This window comes from Alligator mississippiensis, chromosome 2, assembly GCF_030867095.1.
Source record: "Alligator mississippiensis isolate rAllMis1 chromosome 2, rAllMis1, whole genome shotgun sequence".
In the NCBI taxonomy this organism is placed as follows: domain Eukaryota; kingdom Metazoa; phylum Chordata; order Crocodylia; family Alligatoridae; genus Alligator; species Alligator mississippiensis.
This window is the reverse complement of record NC_081825.1, coordinates 40,142,605-40,155,680: the sequence shown is the minus strand read 5'-3', so window position 1 is coordinate 40,155,680 and position 13,076 is coordinate 40,142,605. Positions and strand designations below refer to the sequence as shown.

The following is a 13,076-nucleotide window of genomic DNA, read 5'->3' as shown; positions in this document are numbered from 1 at the left end:
CTCCTAAATTAAAACATAGGTCCAGCTTACTTTGTAAAAAACACTAATTCATTGGCATATCATATTTTAGTCTAATTTGTTCTATATCATCTTTCATTCAATTTTTTCTAAGAACTTGGCAAACATTAAATTCAACATTTAACACTAAACAATATACATATTGTCACAACCCAAGGGTGTGATTTTTGTTTTGTGAGTGCTTCGGCACTGCTAAATTGTTCCCGCTAAATTGCAGCTTCTTTGCACGGTGGAGTTTTCTGCTGCAGAAGAGAACCCCGGTGCAACGGAGAATTTCCCGCCAATTTGTAGCTTTCTTTGCATGGTGCATTTCTTTTTGCATCTAGGAAATGCTCGGTGCAAAGAGTTCCCGCCATTTGTATTGAAATTCGAGCCACATTATTGGTTCACATTAAATTATGCATACGTGGCGGCTAGCGATTGGCTTGCTAGCCGTATAAAGAGCTCGAGTGGTTTCCGCCCAAGTTGGAGGACTCCACGAACACCAGGAGGAGGAGACTTCACACTGTGTGAAGATCTCTAAGCGCTGCGGAGCCTATCGGACCCAGCGTATTTCAAGCAGGCAACAGAGGTCTGATCAGCCTCTAGCCTCTCCCCGTCGCCGACTGATTCCTAGACGTATCCCTCCCTGCGCGCAAAAGTTCCACGGAGCCTAACAAACTTCATGTGAGTGTATTCAGAGCTCTTTGTTTCGAGTACTTTCTTCGGTTGGCGCGACGGGCTCGCGGTTTAGAGCCTCCAACCGGATGGGCTAGAAGAGAGTTCACGGGAAGGAACTCTAGTCCGCCTCTCTTTTCTATCTGTAACTGCAACTCAAGCAAGTTTTCCAGTCTACACCGCAACCATCTTCGGTGTAAGTAAAATAATCTTAAATTAACCACTAAGCGTCCGTGACTAATTCTAGCTTGCCACCGGTTTTCTCCGACCCCGCGTGTCCGGGCTGCTGGCCACAGCCTGCATGCGCAAAACGGGCCCGGACCGCTCCCGGCCCGCACACATATATTTCAGGCTTGATCTTACAACCATAAGAGTATCCCTTCTGTTAATACTCTTTCATTTTTTTTTTTATATAGCTTATATCCGGGGTTGTCAACTGGGGGTACGTGTACCCCTAGATGTACTTAGAAACCTCGTATGGGGTATATGTGGGTGGGCGGGCAGGGACAGAGAGCACCCCGAGGCACAGCGGCGGCGTCTCCCCCCAGTGTGTTCCCACACTTCAGCTCTTACCTGGGGGAGAAGGAAGAGGAAGACATGTGCGCCAAGCGCTGCTGGCCCCACACAGTTCTCCCGATTGGCCGTAGCCCTCAGCCAATAGCTGGATTCCCCATTTTCTAGGCACTGGTCTTAAAACTACATGGTCTGATTTGTAGAAGTACTTAGAGACTCACAGGTCAACTGAATGCATTGCACATTGTGCTTGGAATATATATAGTAATACATAATGCTAAGGACTAAAAAATCAAATACTAGATGTTTCAAATTGGGAATGCAAAATAGTAGCATATTTTTTACCTTAATGTTGTGTGTCCCCCAGCCTGGCTACATATTCAATTAATGGTGTGATAGGAATAATCTACAAAGTTAATATACATTCTTTGTATTATCATGTTATTAATTGCATAAACATGTGGCCAGGCAACAACTTAAGATGCGATTAACTTGTTTATCACATCTTATGAGTAATATACCAGGGGCTTAAGTGCCCCATTTGCAAAACTGGAATGACAATGCTCTCTCATCACAAAAGGGGGCCGTGAAAATCAATTCACTAATACTTGTGAAAAACTCAGATACTACAGTGATAGGCATAACAGAAAAAAGTAGATGAGAGAATCATTCTGCCTCCAGACCAGAATTTGTAGTAAATAAATTATGGAGCCTGCATGCTGAAGAAACTGAAAACAAAACACCGAAAAGCTGCTCAGTAAGTGAAGCATCCATTCTATAGACTAAATGAAGTAGAAGTCCTCCAGAAAAAAAATTGGGATATTTCAAGACTATCACACAAACAAAGAGGTTGAGTTCTTCAACGGGGAACCTTAACTGCGGCATTTCCTAACTAGTGCGTGCTTGGCTTTGTGACCTTAAAATTCTTCTAAATATTTTTGCATGTTAATACCTACAATAAATGAAGACTAGTAAAGAATTAAATTCCAGATAATGAATTTAAAATACTCCTTAAAACAATTCTGGAGCAGAGAGCTTTCAATTTATTATACTGTGCCATCATGTAATCACACTACAAGTAACATCTTGTACTTTACAGCAGTTTAGTTTTATACCTGAGTTTTATTGAACAAAATCTCTTCAACTACAATATTTTGATGCTTACACACACACACACACACACACACACACACACACACACACACCAGTATCATTCTAATATCTATCTGTTATCCCTCTAACAGTGGAAATTTACAGTCCCATGTAGTATATTTACAGGTTTATTCAGCTGTAAACAGAACACAGAACACATTAAAGGAGAAAAAGTGTGCAACCATGCAGTTCAATGCTCCAGAATGAGAAAGTGTTAGATAAACCACAAAAGACTGAAAGATACATAGATTGCTGTTTTATGATCTGCTGCTATGATTTAACAATTGTATAGTTTTACTAAAAACCTTATTTCATTTTTGTAAAACACATGCCAATTGGTAGGCACAGAAATGTAGTATAACATGAATGTTTCTTGCTGTAGAAATCCCTAGATTATTACAGGCAGTTCAGGGATGGATCCAGGGGGTGAAGTGGTGCAGTCACACCTGCTTCCCCCCTCCTCCCCCTTTACTTCCTGGCCTGGGAGCAACATTTCTATGCAGGCACCAGTGAGGGAGTCAACTGACCTCACAGGTCATTATAATCTACCAGATTCCTTCTAAACCAGGGATGGGCAATTATTTGGGGCCTGAGGACCATAGAGAATTTTGATCAGCTGTTATGGGCAGGGTCAGCAACCTCCCCCCACCCTATAACAACACACCAAAACTCTCTATGGGTCTGTGGGCAGGCATGAGCAGTGTTCAAGAGTGGAGTGGGAGGGGCAGGAGAGACTGAAATCACATGTGCCTGCCCCTTGGGGTGGGAAGGGGGACATGCGCGTGCATATATAGAGATATTGATATAGATACAGATGTGTGTGGAGTGGGGGGGGGGGGGGGGGGCCTGCCTGGGTGCTAGGTCCTGGAAGCCTGCTGTGGGTAATAGGAGGGAGGGGGCCATATACAGCAGAGATGCCCTGGACAGTGTGATCCATGCTGCCCCATGGCACTCCACACAAGGTCAAGCCCCACCCACTCAAGCCAGGGCATCCTACGCTTCGCTCCTGCCAGTGCCTGCAGCCTGGCTGGGTATTTCCCTACACCCCCCCGCCTCCAGTTCCAGAATCTGGAGCGAGAGCCCCATGTGCCTGCCCGGAGTGCTACAGCACAATGCAGCAGAAGCAACAGGAGGAGCTGCTGCTGGAGGCAGGGGACGCTGAGCAGCACCCAGCTGGCTGCAGCAATTCTGGGAACACTGACTGGAAGCTGACCAGGCTCCTGCCCCAGAAAAACAGGGCTCCAGCTCCAGCTCCCAGGAAGGTGACTGGAAGCTGAAACTGGAACCCCAGCACTGGAGCAGAAGCCACTCAGCTGAAGCTGCTCACCTGCCCACCCACAATGGTGTGGTACAGCACAGAGCACTGCAGCAGGGGCTGGGGCAGGGGGAGGAGCAGGAGCAGCTTCCAGCAGGCTGTCCCCCATGAGGCTGCGGCTGGCCAGATGTTGCTCTACATCCCCCCAGCAGCAGCATCTCCTCTTGCTCCTGCTTTACTGTGCTGCGCTGCTCCATGCAGATGCACAGGGCTCCATCTCAAGAGATCTGGCTGCTTTCCACTGGAGGCGGCCAGGAGCTGCAGCTGGACCCTCACGCACTGGGGTAGGAGCCGCCCAGCTGAAACAGCTTGCCTTATGTAGTGTGGTGTGGTGCAGCAAAGCAGGGGCAAGATCAAAAGCAGGAGCTGCCACTGGCCATATTTTGTCCCCTCTGTTCTAACCTCTCCATTCCACAGGTATTAATGACCCTCTCTGCTTTTTTAATGGTCTTAAGGTTCCACTAGCCAAGCCATTTATTTCTTCTGCAATGCTGCTGTCTGTTAGGTGCTCCTGGTAACCTAGGCACTCCTACTTCACAACCCTGCAGACAGTTTTTAACTCTGCCTACAAATATTAACTCAGGTGTAAAAACATTAACTTAAGTGAACATCAACTCAGGTTTGGAAATAACTTTCAGTGAAATAGTAGATGCACATTCAAGATGATCAAGAAGAACTGATATTGTTTTATAAGAGATGTACGTTTAATTTTAATGACTACAGAACTAAAGTAACAATGTTTTTTGAGTATTTTTGCTTAATGCATTGTGTTTTTTTAACACACAATGCATGAAATAACGAATAAATGCACACTTCAATAAATTTACGTTTGTTTTTGCTTTGATCTTAAACTGACTGGTAGCCTTAGGTTCCTAGCATACTAGTAAGGCTTCTAGTTTCTTTTTACCTGGAGAAAAATGCGCATTGTGCTAAAAAAAAAAAAAAAATCAATAAATCCTAGATCTACCCATGAAGCAGTTATATAAAGTGCTAATCAACAATGACATTTAAAAAGTTTATGGACACCGAGTTTATAACACTGTCCTGTTGTACTAACATGTCAGCTTTTGTTTGTGTGTTGCTCTTTGTGCTAAAAATTCACCTCTATTTACCTACCGCATGCTATAGCCATATTCTCTGTTACAGTGCTCAGATTGAAAACCTGACTCTTGGGGTACTTGTGCATGTGATAGGGATTTAGTTCTCCCTGATTTGAAATGGTGCATTTTTAATTGTGTCAATCAAAAACCCACCATTTCAATTTAGGGACTTCTGTCACATCACAATGATGGCCCCCCATCAGCTCACCCGCCTCCCCTTGCCCACACTGCTGCAGGCAGGCTCCACCAGGAAAAAAAGAAAAGAAAAAAGCAGAGAGGGCACCGATCCTTGTTTTTCCCCCAGAGCCTGCCAGAATCTCCCACGCCTGGGGAACGAGCTGCCAGAGGGCTGAGTGGTACCTAAGCTTCAGGGGGGCCTGGTTCTTCCCTCCACGACAGCAGCACTCCCGGGACCGCCCAGGTGGGCTGCTAGAGGGTGGGTACTGCCCAAGGGGGTTCTGCCATTGCAGAGGGAAGGACTGGGCTGCCCCCGCAGCTCACGGCCTGCCAGCAACTCACTTCCTGGCTGCCGGAGAGGCAAGCAGGCTCCAGGAGTTAAAATAAATAAATAAATAAATAAAATAATCAGGCCCCTAGCCACTGTTTTTCGCCACTGATTTTTTTTCTTCCCCCTTCAGTGGAGCCTGCCTGCATGAGCTGCTGCTGAGTTGCACAGCCCCTGAGCTGGCCCGGTGCTTCCTTCCACAGTGGTGGCACCCCCTGGGACCGCCCAGGCAGGTAGTGGGTGGGTATCGCCAGGGGGGCACCACTGCCATGGAGGGAAGCTCTAGGGTCCCCCGCAGCTCAGGGGTCATTTGGCCTGTTTGCAGCTTGCACCCCGGCTGCAGAAGAGGCAGGTAGGCTCCAGTACCCTGTGCACCATCCCTGCTGCCTTCCCACTACCTGGGATCACCCAGGAATGGGCTGGTTTGCCCCTGGGGCAGTGCGACAAGGGGCAGCTAGGTGTGCTAGCAGCGAGAAAAGACAGTGGGCACAGTGCACAGGGTGCTGGAAGCCTGCCAAGCTCAAGCTTCCCTGAGCAAGTCTGGGCTTCCAGCACCCTATGCACCATTGCAATTTATGTAGCAAACTAAAATACATTGGATGGGTTTTACCTGGCTACATAACAAGGTAATTTAAAATGAAATATACCACCACAGGTGTAAACAGTGATGCCATTAAAATTGTGCAAAAGAGCAATTAAGCTGCTTGAAAGGCCAATTTTGTCACATGTACAAGCACCCTTGGGCTCGAATTATATAAATCTATGGTTTCAGGTCTCAAAGTCGCACTCGCATACCCTGGTGAGTAGAAAGGATGAAAGCTATCACACAACTACACAAAAATACATGTTATACACAACAAAATAACCTCAAGAAAGCTATGTAATTAGACAATTGTAGAAAGGAATGATTTGTAATGTACACAGCTTAACACCAAGGCTAGTGACAGACATTACACATAAACCGGTTAAGGGATCAGAAACTGGTTTAAACCTGTAACAGAACATAAGTTCAGGGCACATAAACCAGTTTCAAAATGGCTGAAACTGGTTTAAGATAAACCTGGTTGAATGTAATATCAGACTTAACTGATTTGTGTCAAACCGGTTTATGCAATGTCAGAAGGGCCAACTTCAATGAGCTTAGAAGACTACTGGGGGAGGCACTGAGGGCCCAGAAGGTAGAGATGGGAGTCCACCAGGGATGGTCATACGTTAAGGGGGTGATCCTCCAGGCCCAAAGGATAACAGTCCCTGAGAGAAGCAAGGCGGGTAAGAGTGCTCAGAAACCCCCTTGGCTCAGCAAGGGCATTCAGCAATGCCTGAGGACTAAAAGGGGGGCGTACAACCAGTGGAAGGGAGGAGTTATCACCAAGGAGGAGTACTCCTCCTCGGCCCGTGAGTGTAGGAGGGTGATTAGGAAGGCCAAGGCAGAGATGGAACTCAGGCTAGCGTCCAGGATTAAGGACAACAAAAAGTCCTTTTTCAAGTACGTTGGGAGCTAGAAGAGGGCACCAGGCAATGTAGGCCCCCTGTAAGACACAAACGGTAATCTTGTGGCTATGACAGACAAGAAAGCTGATATTTTTAACAGTTTCTTTGCCTCTTTTTTCTTGAACAGGGACCCGGACAATCTTGGGGATAGCTCTATCAGGCCTTCAGTCAGTGCAGACGTAGTTAGGGATCTTCTGGAAGGGCAAGACATATTTAAATCTGCAGGTCCAGATGCCCTCCACCCAAGGGTGTTGAGGGAGCTGGCAGGGGTCATTGCAGAGCCCTTGGCCCGGCTGTATGAGCATTCGTGGTCATCTGGCCAGGTGCCAGGGGATTGGAAACCGGCTAATGGTCCCAATTTTCAAGAAAGGGAGGAAGGAGGACCCAAGCAACTATAGGCCTGTAAGCCTCACCTCGGTGCTCGGGAAGATCTTGGAGAGAATCATCAAGGAGCACATCTGTGGGGGGCCTGCAGGGGAGATCATGCTGAGGGGCAATCTGCATGGGTTCATCAAAGCCAGGTCCTGCCTGACCAACCTGATTGCCTTTTATGACCAAGTAACTAAATCCTTGGATGATGGTGTCGCCATGGACGTAGTCTTTCTAGACTTTAAGAAGGCCTTTGACACTGTCTCTCACCCCATCCTCATCAATAAATTAAGTGACTCTGGCATTGATGCCTACACAGTTGGATGGGTAAAAAATTGGCTGATAGGGCGCACCCAAAGAGTGGTGGTGGACGGGTTGTACGCAACCTGGTGAGATGCAAGTAGTGGGGTCCCCCAGGGCTCGGTCCTCGGGCCCACACTGTTTAACATCTTCATCAGCAACTTGGATGAGGGGGTGGAAAGCACGCTGTCCAAGTTTGCTGATGACACTAAGATGTGGGGCGAGGTGGACACACTTGAAGGGAGAGAGAGACTGCAAATAGATTTAGACAGATTACAAAAGTGGGCAGATGAGACTAGGATGGCGTTAAACATAGATAAATGCAGGGTGCTGCACCTTAGGAGAAGGAATCCACAGCATATATACAGGCTGGGGAGTTCCCTTCTTGAAAGCACAGAGGCGGAAAGTGATCTCGGAGTCATTACTGACTCCAAGAGGAACATGAACCACCAATCCCAGACCGCAGCCAGCAAGGCCAGCCATACCTTGTCATGCATCCAAAAATGCATCTCAAGCCGGTCCAGAGAGGTGATACTCCCCCTCTATGCGACTTTGGTCAGGCCGCAGTTGGAGTACTACATTCAGTTCTGGGCACTGCACTTCAAAAGGGATGTGGTCAGCCTGGAGAGGGTTCAGAGGAGGGCCACCCGCTTGGTGAGATGGCAGCAGGACAGGCCCTACAAGGAGAGACTGAGAGACCTGAACCTGTTCAGCCTCAGCAAGAGGAGGCTGAGGGGGGACCTGGTGGCTGCCTACAAACTCATCAGGGGAGATCAACAGCGAATAGGTAGAGCCCTTTTCTCCCCAGCACCACCTGGGGTGACAAGGAAAAATGGTAATAAGCTGATGGAGAATAGGTTTAGGTTAGAGATCAGAAGGCAATATTTTACAGTTAGGGTGGCCAAAATCTGCAACCAACTTCCCAGGGAAGTGGTTCTCGCCCCTATCTTGGGCAAATTCAAGAGGAGGTTGGATGATCACCTGTCTGGGGTCTTGTGAACCCAGCATTCATTCCTGTCTGTGGCAGGGGGTCAGGCTAGATGATCTGTTCAGGTCCCTCCTGATCCTAGCTACTATGAAACTATGTCCCAGACTCCTTCCTGGTTTAACTTAAACCAGAGTCCCCCAGCATCCCAGATGCTTTGCAGCCCTGGGCTGGGGTATCTGCTGCAGAGAATAGACTGGGCCCACCCCTCTAGTCCCTAGCCAGAGCTCCAGGGAAACTGCAGGCTCAGCAGGGTCTGCCTGGTTTCTCTCATTGCTCAAGCAAGGAATCCCCCCTCCCCCACTCCCGTAGCAAAGACCCCAGCCGGCATGAGAAGTGTATGTGCGAGTGTCCAATTTCACTGGAACAGGACAAAGGCAGACAGGACAGCATCCGCTTATGGCTTTTGGAGCTAATCAACAGGTCAGGTAGTAATGTCCCTCCATTTCTTCCTTGGAAAAAGCTGTTTAAGAAGAGCTTGAACTACTAAGAGAAGCTTTTGTTTTGCTGATAGGCTGATAAACACTATGGTTTTATCAGTGCCCCTGCCGGTTTGCAGCCCTGTCAGGTTTGCAGACAGGGAGAAGGGAGATTGAAAATCTTAGTATCATCAAAAAATATATGCATTGCATTGCATGCCCTGGCTTTGCCTCAGAGTGCTAGCCCAGGGCTGGGATCTGGCAACACTCCTGCCTCTTGAGCAGTGAGTAGGGAAAAAGCCTGAGACGGTGCAGGTCAGTGTGGGGGTTTAAACCCTTCCCTTATCAGAACATCTTTCTGGAGCCTGGCTACACATCCCTGACCGCATTCAGCACTGTTGAAGGAAAGGGAGGGCTGCATGTGCCAGCATTTTTGTAATGCGAATATCTATCCACCTCCAAAACTGGTTCAAGGTTTGCAGGATAAGCTAACCTGCAAAGATTGAATCAATTCAGGCTCAGGTTTTTTGAATGTCTGTCCCTAGCCCAGACGTATAAGAGGAACACTCAAGCAATCTTTCTTTTTCACCAATTTGATCACTTGAATCCTGTCTTCAAATTGTCATTGGCTACCCTCTCCTTCATTGCAACTTTAACCTTTAAGACCTGCATAATTCTATCTATTTTTACTTGTTCTCTTCCTCTGGTGCTGTCAGCACCCTTTGCACTCCATTCCATTAGTGTTCCCTGTCTGATTCACCTTTTTCTTTTTTTTAATACAAATCACCAGTATCTTCTAAATGCCATCTGTATGAATATGACCTCCTGGAGCCCAGTCAGAGTCTCAGTTCTCTCCAGCTTTCAAGTAACTCTTAGGTGCCTGACAAACATTATATTTGTCAAACATTACATGTACCACAAGACAAACTGCAATTTACCAGTAGTGAAACCAAAATTCTTCCATACCAAAGACAGTGAAACAAGTTACCCTGTGTATACATTGCAAGTTGCTCTCCTTACTCTAAATCAGGGACAGGCAATTATTTTGGGTGAAGGGCTGCTTAATAAGTTTTGGTGAACTGTCAAGGGCCACATGGGTAGTCCCACCCTTTGACAGTTGCCCCACCCCCTTGTTGCCATCTTCGGACTGGAAGTCCCACCCCTAACCCCTGACCTTTGCCACTGAAAGTCCCTCATTTTGGCTCCCCAGAAATACTTTTGGGGGTGGGTTGCCATCTTAGAACCAGAAAAAAAACAAATCATACACTAAAAGTTAAACATGTACTATAATATATTTTATTACAAAAAATATTTTGTCATGATTTGTGTTTGCATATTGTATACAGAGTTGAGTGCATAATAACTCAAAAATAAATTCTTAGTTTTGTATATTGTTGGGGGGAGGTGTATGGTTGGGTGTGAATGTGTGTGTATGGTGAGCGTTTATTGTGGGGTGTGGAGAGGGTGTGGGGGCGTTTTTTTGGTGGGGGGGCTTGTAAGGGGTGGCCGTGTGTGGGGGGCCTGTGTATATGTGGGTTGTGTATATGTGGGGGGTTGTGAGGGAAGGGTGTGGGTGTGTGAGGGAGGCTGGGGTTGGGGACCCCCCATACTTCCACCATGGCACATTTCACCGAGTAGATTGTGACTACCTTAGGGAAAAGACCAGTCTTTCCAGAATGTTTAAAAGAACTCAACACTTTATGAAAGCTGTTAGAAAGAACCAAGTGAAACAAAAAGTAACAAAGCCCAGCTTTTGACAAAAATAACAGCGTGGCTTTCAAAAATGATAGCAAAGTAACTCTCTCCTCTTCAAAAAAGTAACATTTTAAACTGTGTCCAATGAGTTTCTGGTAACTTGTTTTCTAAGAAAGCAGTTTTCAGTTTTTCATTTGATATTTAAATAGAAAAATTAAACTTTACAATTTATTTTTTTCATAATTGCTTTTACCTTTATTCCTCAAAACAGATTATCTGACCTTTAAGTCAGTAATTTTACTTTGCATACTAAAAAAACCATGTCTTTAAAACATGAAATCCTCAGGATGTATAAACATGTGCAATGAAGCCAACAAAATGTATTTCATACTTCTAACCTGTTTGCCATCATAAAGAGAAAAACCTTTGAGACTTCAACTGTCCTGATCATTTAAAATAACTTAAATCCAGCATTGAACATCATGAGTAAGCTTATACTATATTTTCATTACTACTTCAGCAGTGCTTTTGATTTAAAAAAAAATCTATTACTATAAACAAATGCCTGATAATATTTATTTATTTATAAATAGTATATGAAGATTTCTATCACTGGGCCACACAACACTTAATCAAATCTCTTTGTCAAAACTGTCTCTCAGTATTAGGATTCCAGAGCTAATGCAAAACTCACAGTGCCTGGAAAGAGATATATGTCTAGATTTTCTTTACTATCAGAAAGATCCAAACAATATAGTAACCCTTTAAATAGCCAGTTATCAATGCCCCTACATTATAATGGAATCATTATCTTCAAAGAGACACAAATGCTGCATTAACACTTATATATATAAAGTCATACAATAGGACAGCTAACTAAATGGGGGACCACCAGCCACAGTGATATCTGCCTGGCCATTGCTGCTAGCAGAAGCAGGACAATCACTGAAGCTGCCCAGTGCACCACCGCCACCCATGGCATAGAAGTGCCCAGGTATACCTCTGAAATCATAAATATACATAGTTTTTGTGATAACAATAAAACTCCCTGACCCAAAGAGTTTACAAGCTAAGTTTTTCCCAGCGATTGCTGATTATGTATTTGCTTAACCTTATGTAGTACAAATAGCCCTATAGACTTCAATGTAACTACTCACATGGCATAAGATTAAAGTACATGCATAACTCTCCTGGAATCAGAGCCTAAGTTAAATTGAACAAACATAGGAAAAGCCATGAAAAGTAACTCAGAGAATAGTGCATATCCCATTAATCCCTTTCTGTATTTAAAATAAAAAATTAATACATGTCCAGTATATAAATAAACATATTAATTCATAATTATATATATGTGCATATTGGGGAAGGTGGCACAGTGAGGAAAGAGTTAAGGGCCACCTTCTTGTCAAATGATTTAGCAGTAGTTTAAATGGAAGGGTGAGTCCTCTTTCCAAAGAGGGGTGTGACAGAACACCTCTTTGGGTGTTTGTCACTTCAAGGGCTGGAGCAGGGAGCTGCCAGGTGGCTGATGAAAATAGCCATTTTGGAGAGCTCTGTTATAAGGGCAGAGCAGGATGAGATCAGTCAAGAGGGAGTAACATTGCCTGGCGGAGCTCCTGCTCCAGGAATATCTCAGAAGTAAGGGTGAGGCTATGGGGAAGGAAGTGGCCTCTCTGGTCCTGGGCATAACCTAAAAGTGCATCCTGCCGGGATAGGGAGGCCTGGTGGGACTGCCAGTGGCACAGCAGCCCCACTTAAATACCAGGACCAATCACCTCCTCAGTATAAGGCGGATCAGGGCACCTAAACCCCAGTCCCCACCTTTGGGTGGGTCACTAGGAGAGTTGTGGGGGAGGCAGGCACACTATGTGAAGCACCTGAGCCTGTAGGGGTGCAAGACCCTGGGCCCTGAGAGTGGCTGGGCAGAGAAGCAGAGCCAGTTAAGCTCAGAGAGGAGCGGCTGAGTACCAAGGGGGTGTATGACCCTAGGCCTCAGTAGGAGGGGTGGTGTGTTTGTCCAAGGGGGCAGGAGTAAGGAATGGCCCGATGAGGGGCTAGAGCTGAGAGAGCCTGGAGTGAGGTGAATCAGCGGTCACCACCCAGACGAGGGTCACAGAAGACCCAAAAGGCTGGGCCAGGGCTAGCTGAAGAGAGTAAGCGGATAAATCGGGAGTCACTGCCCTGATGAGGATCACAGGAGAGTCCCAAAAGGCTGGGCCAGGTCTGTCTGAGGTATGAGTGGACAAGCCTGAGGATCTCTTCAGAGCAGGGCAGTGGGAGCGTGGCCTCTGCTGGCGGTATGTAAGAGGCCCTTGCAAGTGAGGGGTGGAATGTGAGAGGCGCTTGTGAGAAGGGGACAGTAAGAGAGAGGCCCAAGTGGGGCATATGTGACTGGCCTTACAAGGGGCTATATTTGACCCAGCTGCAAGCTGAAGCTGTTTAAGTTTATAGCATGACATCTGTGAGGCATGTGTAGGGGTGGCTGGAGCATGTACATTTGGCCCTTGACACCAGGGAAGATTGAAGGGCAGCCTCCCATCTAATAACATCAGAATAA

The 13,076-nt window shown here is 46.3% G+C and overlaps 1 protein-coding gene across 2 annotated transcripts in view; it reads right to left on the bottom strand.

The window, feature by feature from the left end:
• TBC1D19 (TBC1 domain family member 19) overlaps positions 1 to 13,076 on the bottom strand; it is a 107,865-nt gene that overhangs the window by 35,453 nt on the left and 59,336 nt on the right. The window lies entirely within an intron of this gene.